At 38.6% G+C, this 9,441-nt stretch overlaps 1 protein-coding gene across 3 annotated transcripts in view; it reads right to left on the reverse strand.

The window, feature by feature from the left end:
* The window catches only part of siah1 (siah E3 ubiquitin protein ligase 1), a 77,160-nt gene extending 71,938 nt beyond the window's left edge, over positions 1 to 5,222 (reverse strand). The window contains exon 1 of one of the 3 annotated variants that reach the window (XM_077515643.1): positions 4,925 to 5,222. The gene's annotated coding sequence lies outside the window, so the exon portion shown is untranslated. Of the gene's footprint in view, positions 1 to 3,466; positions 3,891 to 4,924 lie in introns of those variants that run through there. The other 2 variants (XM_077515641.1, XM_077515642.1) reach the window with 2 other exon arrangements.
* Positions 5,223 to 9,441: the final 4,219 nt, after the last annotated feature.

A 9,441-nucleotide genomic window follows, 5' to 3' on the forward strand; every position in this document is an offset into this window, starting at 1 on the left:
GTGTTTTAAATATAGGCCTGCACAATACCATAATCCTAATCAATTTAGAAAATGTTTGTACCATGGTTAGATCAAAACCATATTTCATTGTAGAATCCCTGAATATTGTCTTGTATTTCTGAATACAGGATCAATGCTTCAATATGTTCAAGGAGCATTTCCTACCCTAACATAAATGCGGAAATTGCACAAAAGCTGTCATATGATGACCTGATAGCCGATTTTGCAGCCCAGAAATGTAGACATGTGCCTCTATAGGGCCGCAACTAACTTTCTTGCACTTTGTTTATTTCCAGATGTTTATTTGTTAATAGTAGTGGCATTGAGTTTTATTTTAGACAGTCAAAAGTACCAATGCTACAAAGAGTAGAAACTTCTTGCTCTAATTTAATGCATTATAAAGAATATGAATATTTACATTAGGAATTTAATCCATTGCAGTTACATTAATCTGTTTCATTTAACATGGCCTTATAAAAACAATAAATAATAATTTAAATAAATTACAACCACAGCACAACCACAAAACATTTATGCTTAGGGCACCAAAATGGCTAGCGACGGCCCTGACGATACGTATCATGATACAGAGGTCGCGATACATATGTATCCCAATACTTGATCTTCACGGCAATACGTATCCCGATATATTACATTAATTTACTTGCATTTTATAATAACAGTTATATGTATACCTAAAGGATATGTTTGTTATGTTGACTGAAAAAAATATTTTTGTTAGCAGCTCTTCTGGTTTACCACCAAGCGGCATGCCTGGTTTAAATGTGCACAGACTGCAGAACAAGAAGCAGCTTTCACAGAAACACCAGGAAAATTTATTCATATGCATGAGCCGATAGGAGCAAAAATATCAAAGTATTCAAATTAGAGCCCTAAAATGTGCTTATTTGACAAATTTGGGGAAATAAAAACAGCATTTTTTTCATGTAACACATTCTATTTAGTTTTTAAACAAAATATACGAAAATTGGTACATTAAGACATGTGCCATGTTGAGTTTAGAAGTAAATAAATAAGGAAATAAATAAATAAAAAAGTAAATAAAAAATAAATAAAACTGCCTATTTAAAGCTAATGAGCAATATCGATTCTGATGCCTGCGTATCGATACGTGTATTGTAATGAGGCCCGCAACGATATATTGCCGTATCGATTTTTTGAGCACACCCCTAGTATCCCAAATGCTATAAAAGGTAATGTCATGTGGCCCCCACATTTAACTCCCCCCGCCACCAACATCTTATTGCAGATGGAAGGATGTAAAATGACAAGCGTAGTGTGAGAATCCATTGTAAAGAACGGTTAGGGTTTGCATTATTCAAAAATTTGATGCCAGCATTTTAACTTTTACTGCAAATGAATATCGGCTTCAAATATCGGTTATCAGCCTCCTTGACTACCGATAATCGGTATCGGCCCTGAAAAAAGCATATCGGTCTATCTCTATTGCTAATAGTCCAAATTATGGTGGCCCTCAAGTGCAACACACAACAGCAAATTAAAAAAAAAAAAAGAAGAAAAAAAATAGCAGCAAAATACAAAATAACACTTATGTTTTTTCTAAATCTCATTCACAATGTGAGACGCAATGAGAATGGCTGTTATGCTGAATGTTATAAATTAACAACTACTGTTGCACATTAGACACAAGCTGTTGTTGACCAGACTTTATCCTCTGACCCCGATACTTTAGTAAAGGGTTCATCAATTCCGGTCCTCGGGTTCCGGAGTCCTGCAAGTTTTAGATGTTTCGGCCTACCAACACACCTGATAATAAAGATCAGGATCGTTATCAGGCATGCTGATGAACTGATTATATGAATCAGGTGTGCTAGTGGGCGAAAACATCGAAAACCTGCAGGACTCCGGACCTCGAGGACCAGAATTGGTGAACCCTGCATTAGTAGGAAGCTGGTTTGACATCGCAAATTCAATTAATCATTTAGCCCTACCTAATACTGCATCAAAATATTTTTTGTGAAATTCTTCCTTATTGTACAAATATTATTGTATAATATTATTGTATAAAAAAATACTGTGAGCCCAGTTTCAAACGACCAAGGCTCGCCTGATTCCAAGCGCTTCTGTTTACAAAATGAGTTAGACATGGCCAAGGCTCTCATGCTTCGGTCTACACACTGTCTTTCATGTCTGCACGTAAAGAAATATTGATAGGCTACATGCATTTTTGCTCTTCAGTTTAATAAAATAGATCATCACCAAATGCCACCTTTGTGTACAAAATGCATTACAACAGGCATAATTAATTCAATATAAAAATAGTGCAGTTATCAAGTTAATTCTAGACGAAATGGCAAAATGACCAGTGTCCGATACTACGCACGCTTATCGTAAAAATAACTACAGCACAAACCATTGTTGGCATTCTTTGTAAAATGCCGTGCTCCTACTTATATCCTCCTGACTACCAGGAAAAAAATATTGTCCAGTCATGCTTATTTTGATATTCCCAATCTTTGTGAAGTAATTGGGAAAACTGCAAAATAAATTCTTGAAAAAAAAAAGAAGTTTTTATTTTTAAGCTATGTGTCCACTACAGAGGACATTTTTTTAAAACTTAAATGCTAGGCTCAAATACAGTTAAAATAATTCAAACAATACTTTGTGTTCTTAAGAGTCTTATAGAAAACATGCTAACAACATTTAAATCTAGTGATGCACGATAATATTGGTGGCCGATAATTATCGGCACTTATCGACCAATTTGATGTCAAACAGATAAACCAGAGAATAGAGAAATCTGCCGATAATTATCCGCAATTTGATTTCATACAGATAAACCAGATAAAGAAATCCAGCAATAATTATAGACATGTCACGTTGGTCCATCTGTTGTGGTTGTGGCTCATATCAATAAAATTCAGCTTCATGGTGCTTTACATACATTGAAACATTGTGCAAAGTTTATACAATGTTTCAATGTATTTGTTAGACTTATAGTAGGACTCGAAAGGATATTTGTATTCAAATTAATTGAATCAGCGTCACCCAAGCCACCATGCACGTCATTCCTGCCAAGCTTGGTGTGGTGATGAACAACTAAAATGCTCACACGACCCTGAAAAAGTCTGTATAAGCTGCAAAGATAGCGACAGCAAGACTATAAAACGCTCATCGATCAGTACAGCGGCTGCCGAGAGAAATTATGGGACAGCCAATTCGAAGCCCCGGTGACAGAAACTGGAGTCAGTACGCCATGGATAGACGAAGGTAAACACAACAATAATGTTACAGAAATACTTGTAATATTGTCATTTAGTTTGCTCCCTCGTGTAGTGCTTGGCAGCGGCTTAATTGTGTGACGGTGTCTAATAGTCAGTAGTTATTTTGCCGCGACCGTCAAATCTCCTGCTAGCTTTATTTAGCGTGTACAGCAGTACTCTAAATCATACCAACGTAGTAAAGGTAAACTTTGTACACTCACCGTGACAAAATAACCCTTGATGGTGAATTCCCGGTCACAAATAAGGCTCGCATTGCAAAGTCTTCTTGGGCGCGAAAGAAGAGCTTATTCCATCCCCTCGGCGTGAAGAAAAGAAAAAAACAATCCCCGCGGCGTGACAAAATAACACTCGGTGATCAGTTGCAGGTCATGGCAAAAAGAACAAACAAACAAACAACCAACCACCCACCATCGCCTGTGTTTTAACACTCATTTTATACCACACTGAAATGTCCTCTATAGAGCACAAAAGGAGTTAATTCAAACGTATGCACTGGGTGGGAGATATTCAGCTTTAAAAAGGTTCACTACATAGGATAAATTTGAATTGCTGGTAGTCAGGATGGATATAATTGGGGAACACGCTGCAAAAAACACACTTCTAGAAGGGTTGATGCGCCACTGTAGTGTTGATGCTTGACTCAGTGAGTGTTGCTATGGCAACAGGCTACTCAGCTGATCACCAACGGTTATCGTGAGCCCAAGGAAGAAAGACTATAGGTGCAGTCTCATGCCACCTCTTTGGTGCATCCTCTTTCTTTAATTAAATGAAAGCAACAACAATGTAATCATTGTTAGTTTTATCATTTGTACAATAAAAAGAATTTTGACAATGTGATCTAACTTAAGCCTAGAAATCAGCTTGTTGCTCGTAATGACACTCATACATGGAATAAAGCTCATTTTACACAGGAGCATTAATCCCCACATACACAGACGCTAAATGGCAAAATGCAACCGAGAATGTACCTCGCGGGCTGGTTCATTACACGTACACAGGTGTGCATGTTACGACCACGTCAACTTAAGAGTACCCGATTAAAAAGATAAGATAATGTTCCAGGACGCAGACATTCCAATTACATTTCATGCTCAATGCTCACATTCAAGCCTCTACTTGAAGCCAGGTCACTCACGGTAACCACAACCAAGTCTGTGCTGATCTTTCAACTAACACGGACATTTTAAAAAATACATTTATCTTGAACCAAACGGAGTCATTTAGGTTGAGCCAAACTTGAGTCAACAACAAAATGTGTGAAATCATAAGATTTTTCGAGGCAACAATGGCATATTCCTTGCTGGCTTGTGTTACAGACACATACGGCCTTGTCGTGACGGACAGCAGCAACCTTAGCATGTAAGCTCAAGAAATCGACCATTTGTTGACTTAGCGAGCCGGCTACCAAAACAAACAAACGACAACGTGTCCACTTGCTAGAAGTAACGCGTAATGTTCGTCTGAACGCGACAATTAAGGTTTATTTAACAAATGAAGGCCGCAAACAAGCTAGCAACACGGCTAGCTTATGTTAGCCCCCCCGCGCTAATGGCAGGGAAGCTAACGCTGTTGTTTTGACCACAGCACACTCGCTCAAACAAAAAAGAAAAGAAAAAAGAAACACCTTCTTTCGCCATCATTAGCACAACCCAGCTTACCTCGGAAAGAATATCCTTGGCTTCACCGCGGGTAAAGTGTCGTGTGCGCGGAGAGGGGACCGTCGGCGGCTCAGTGTAGTCCGTGTTTCCTTGGTTAGCTGCAGGGATACACATTCGCAAATGCTCACGAATCAGAGGCGAGACGCCAGTCGCTTAGTGGTAGCAACTAGCAGCCGCTCGTGCACGGCGCACGGTTGTTGAAGTTTGCCTCCGGAGCGCGCTCATTACTTGCCAGCAAGCTCTCACAAAATCAAAGTTTGACAGTACAGCACTTACTGTGTCTTCACAAGGCAAGGCGAGATTATTTATTTAGCACCGTTCACAATCAAGGCAAATTACTTTATTTGAAGAAGCTGCTTTACTAAAACGAAAACAAAAAAAAGACGATTAATTAAAAACATAATTAAATGAAAAGGCGAAAATCAAGTTGAAAATCCTAACCAAAAAAAAGCAAACGAAGGAAATTGCTAAAATATGTTATACACAATGAATTTGTTTCAACAGTCTCATGTACTTATGGTGTGCAATACTGCAAGATTTGATATTATATAATATAGATGATAGTTTTGATACTGTGACCGATATAATACTTTTATAATAATTATTGAAAATTTAGATTTTACGTCACAAGTCAAAATAGCGGCCAACTCAATGAAAGGAAGCTCTCCGCTCATTGACAAGATTTTGGACTTTGGATCGTTGTAATTTCATTTGTGAGGATTATTTTTCATGTCAAAAAATGTGATGAAATGCTGTTTAACTTCTATAACAATCTGCCTGCTTGTAGTCACAGGCAAAAACAGTACAATACACTGTTTATTTTTGACCGTGTAAAGGAAGCATTAACATTATGGAATAAATGCCTGGATGTTCTGGATTGTCAGTTGGGGGAGTTTGAAGTTTAAAATAAATAAATAAATAAATAAATAAGCACTTTTTGTAATGTATGTTTAAATAACAATATAATACCTAATAGTATGATAAAAATTATCTTTTCAAATTTAATTAGTGAAGGGGCGGCATGGGTCAGTGGTATCCTGGTCGTCTTGAGGTTGTGGGTTCGACACGAGGCCATTATGACCATGTGCAAGTATCCTTCAGCAAGATACTGAATCCCCAGTTGCTCCTGATGCTGGGTTATCAGTACATGAATTAGTAGTCAAAATGGAAAGCGCTTTGAGAGCCTTGTAAGGTGAAAAAAAGCGCTATATCAATGAAGTACCATTTACCATATTATAAAAAAAAAAACATCACAGCTTGACAAAAATAGCCTGTCAGAGATTGTAGAGAAGAAGGCATGTCAAGGGATGTTGTCAATCATTTGCCACGTACATACGGGCACACCCATCAGACTTGGTTTCCAATATAAATCATAAAAAGAAAAAAAAAATCATTGTCATTTATAGGTTATTTTTTCAGCCTATCACCAGGTGAGAAAAAATCCAGTTATGAATTTAGACATCTTGTTGATTTTATTGTTCATTTTAGTGAGGGACGTGGCTTTGAGACACAAGCGGGGAGCGATGAAGGGAGTCTACATTCAAATCTTGCTAGCAGTTTGAAAAGGGCAGACTCCCCCTTTAAAGTTGATTCTCCAGGATGAAATTTCTAAATCCAAATGAAATTTCATGACTTTTAAGTTCTTTTTTTGTGCTTTCCTTTGGATTATTAATTAGTCAGTTAGTAAAACCAAGAAAGGATTTAGGACATGGTTATGGACAACATTTGTAAGTAAATATTGTAGCAGAAATGTTTGATCTCTTGGTATAGTGCAAAAATTGCAAGTATACAGTGTCCCTTATCCTATCTTTATACTCAATCACATCTAAGCTGTCTGTATCATATTAGTTCATTTGTTAAAATTCCAGTAAATATAGAATTATTTTTAATTGCATCACATGAATAATTGTACAGGACAGAAAAATAACTCACGTATTGATCTCATGATTGAGTCAAGCAATAACAATACCCCTATATCTCTGTATCGATGTTATCCATACTTGAATCAATCCGCCCACAACTCGTTAGCTGTTGACTGACTTTCCTTATCTCATCATGGAGGCCGTAGGGATCTGCATGTGTGATTTGGTGACCTGCGGAGCCATGCAGGGCCCCTCGCCGCTCATCTTCAAACCCGGCTGGAAGAGTTCTGAGGAGAGAGAGTTACAGTCAAATTTAACTTCGGGAAATGGTGAAGATAACTTGAGATCTGGTGGCACCTCCAAAGAAGAAGTCCCTGAATGGCGCTTAAAAAAAAAAAAAATCTAAAAGAAAAGAAAAAACTGGAGAGGTGGATATGATCACAATTACGGTTTATTGGTAAACCCTTATTAGGTTGTGGGTGTGCCTGGTTTTGGAACGTGGGAAGCCGCAGCCCAGATACAAACACCTGATCTTTGAAGTGTGAGGCGGACGTGCCAAGTTGCTAACCAATTGATCACCGCAAATTAAATCTCTGGTTTTGTGAAATTGGCTATGAAATACATATTCTTTTGTATATGCTATAGAAGATTTTTAATCATTACTGTAGTACCGTATATAATTTATTTTTCAATATGAAGCCAATTTCACATTGCTCGTCTCGGACAGATGGAATGGAGTGACCATTGAATGGAGTAACCAGCTCAGTGAATTAGTGGTAGAGTGTCCACCTATGGAGCCACAACACTGACAATAAGATTTGGTATTTAAAAAAACAAAAAAACGACATTGTGGGAAAAGCTGCATTGACATTGAAACAAGTATTGGCATTGTAAAAGGTTGTATTGAAAAATAAAATACAAACATTAAAAAAAAAAAAAAAAAAAAAACGAGCAAGATGGAGTCCAGGCTCCGGCCTTCCTGGGTGGATTTTGCATGTTCTCCCTGTGCCTGCGTGGCTCTTCTCCGGGTCCTCCGGTCTCCTCCCACATTCCAAAGACATGCATGGCAGGTTAATTGGGCGCTCTGAATTGTCCGTAGGTGTGCTTGTGTGTGTGAGTGGTTGTTCGTCTCTGTGTGCCCTGCGATTGGCTGGCAACCAGTTCAGGGTGTACCCCACCTACTGCCCAGAAGCCAGCTGAGATAGGCTCCAGCACCCCCTTTGTGAGGAACAAGCGGTTTAGAAAATGGATGGATGGATGAATGGAAAAAAACTTTTTTTTGTCATATGATGTCTTTTCTTAATGCCAATCTGCAGATTATTACGCTTTCTCTTTTTTTTTCAAGTGTCATGGTTTTTCAGTTTCAACTCTCTGGTTTTCAGGGGCGGGCTTGGGGGCGAGAACGCCTTCCGGCTTTTCAGAAAAGTAGAGAGGAGAGCGCGCCCTCTTTTGGCTAAAGGCAGTACCCGAATTCCCTGTTTTTTTCACTCAAATTCTAAGTACATTTTACAGTGAGAGTTTTGAGTACATTTTACTAGTTTACTCAACAACAACAAAAAGGCTACTCAAAGGGTGAGGTACAAACCCACAGGTCCGGCCGGGGACAGCCAGTGAGCCATGCTGCTCCTGCTGTGTGTTAGTATATTGCTGTTGTCAGGTGGAATCCTCGTAACTCCAAATTGGCCTCAATTTGGACACCAGCAATGCAGTAAACAAGATTGGCATATCACAGGTGGTACGGTCATTGTCTCCCAATCTGAAGGTCATGAGTTCATTTCTCAATGCTTGAGTAACTTTTTTGTTTTGTTTTTTTTTTGTTTTTTTTTGTTTTTTTTAGTTAAATAAACTGGTAAAATATACTCCATACTCTCCTTGTAAAATTTCCCAAGAATTTCTAAGTGAATACTGAAACATAGCTCAACACTTGAATATTTGATGGTAAGGATCTTCTTAATACCTGTGTTTTCACCAGCCCTTGAAGAACGCCTTCTTCTAAAAAGAGTTCTCTGTAATGAAATGGTTCTTAGAGGAACTTTTAGCCTCAAAAGAACCTTTGAGATTTTTATTTTTTTTCTTTCAAAAAAGTGTTCCCCTGAAGCCCATAGTTCTGAGTAGAACATCTGCCCTTCACAAAGAACCCTTTTGGAACCCTTATTCCGAAGCATCTCTGATGCTGTAGCAAGACCCGTTCTACATTCCAGCCCCGAAGGTTGCACGGAAAGATGAAAAGTTGCTCTCCTTTGCGTGGTTCCTCCAGGCCAGGTTGAAGCAGCTTCCTCACAACATCACTTTTCGGAACATGTGCCACATCATTTTGCTTTATGGCAAAGATGGGTCTCTCCCACCCACACTTTGCTGTTTCCTGGGTTCTTCATTATCGTCAACTTTTTCAACCTTGCCATATAACAGACATTCCTGAGTTTGTTTGCAAAATTGATAACACTGACCAATCTGTGCTTTCTGGTTGACCTCTCTCAGGATCAGATCTTTCATAATCAGACGCTTCACCAAGTGCTACAGGAACATCACTCTCCTCAGAGTTATATGATCATCTTCTTGATTGGTTTCTTTGTTTTGCATTTTCTCTTCCAGTTTCTTTTGTCTTCTCAGGAATATCCGTGAGGATGGCTGTCTTCACATCTTTGCGCGTGGTTT

Source organism: Festucalex cinctus, chromosome 3 (assembly GCF_051991245.1).
Source record: "Festucalex cinctus isolate MCC-2025b chromosome 3, RoL_Fcin_1.0, whole genome shotgun sequence".
Classification (NCBI taxonomy): Eukaryota; Metazoa; Chordata; class Actinopteri; order Syngnathiformes; family Syngnathidae; genus Festucalex; species Festucalex cinctus.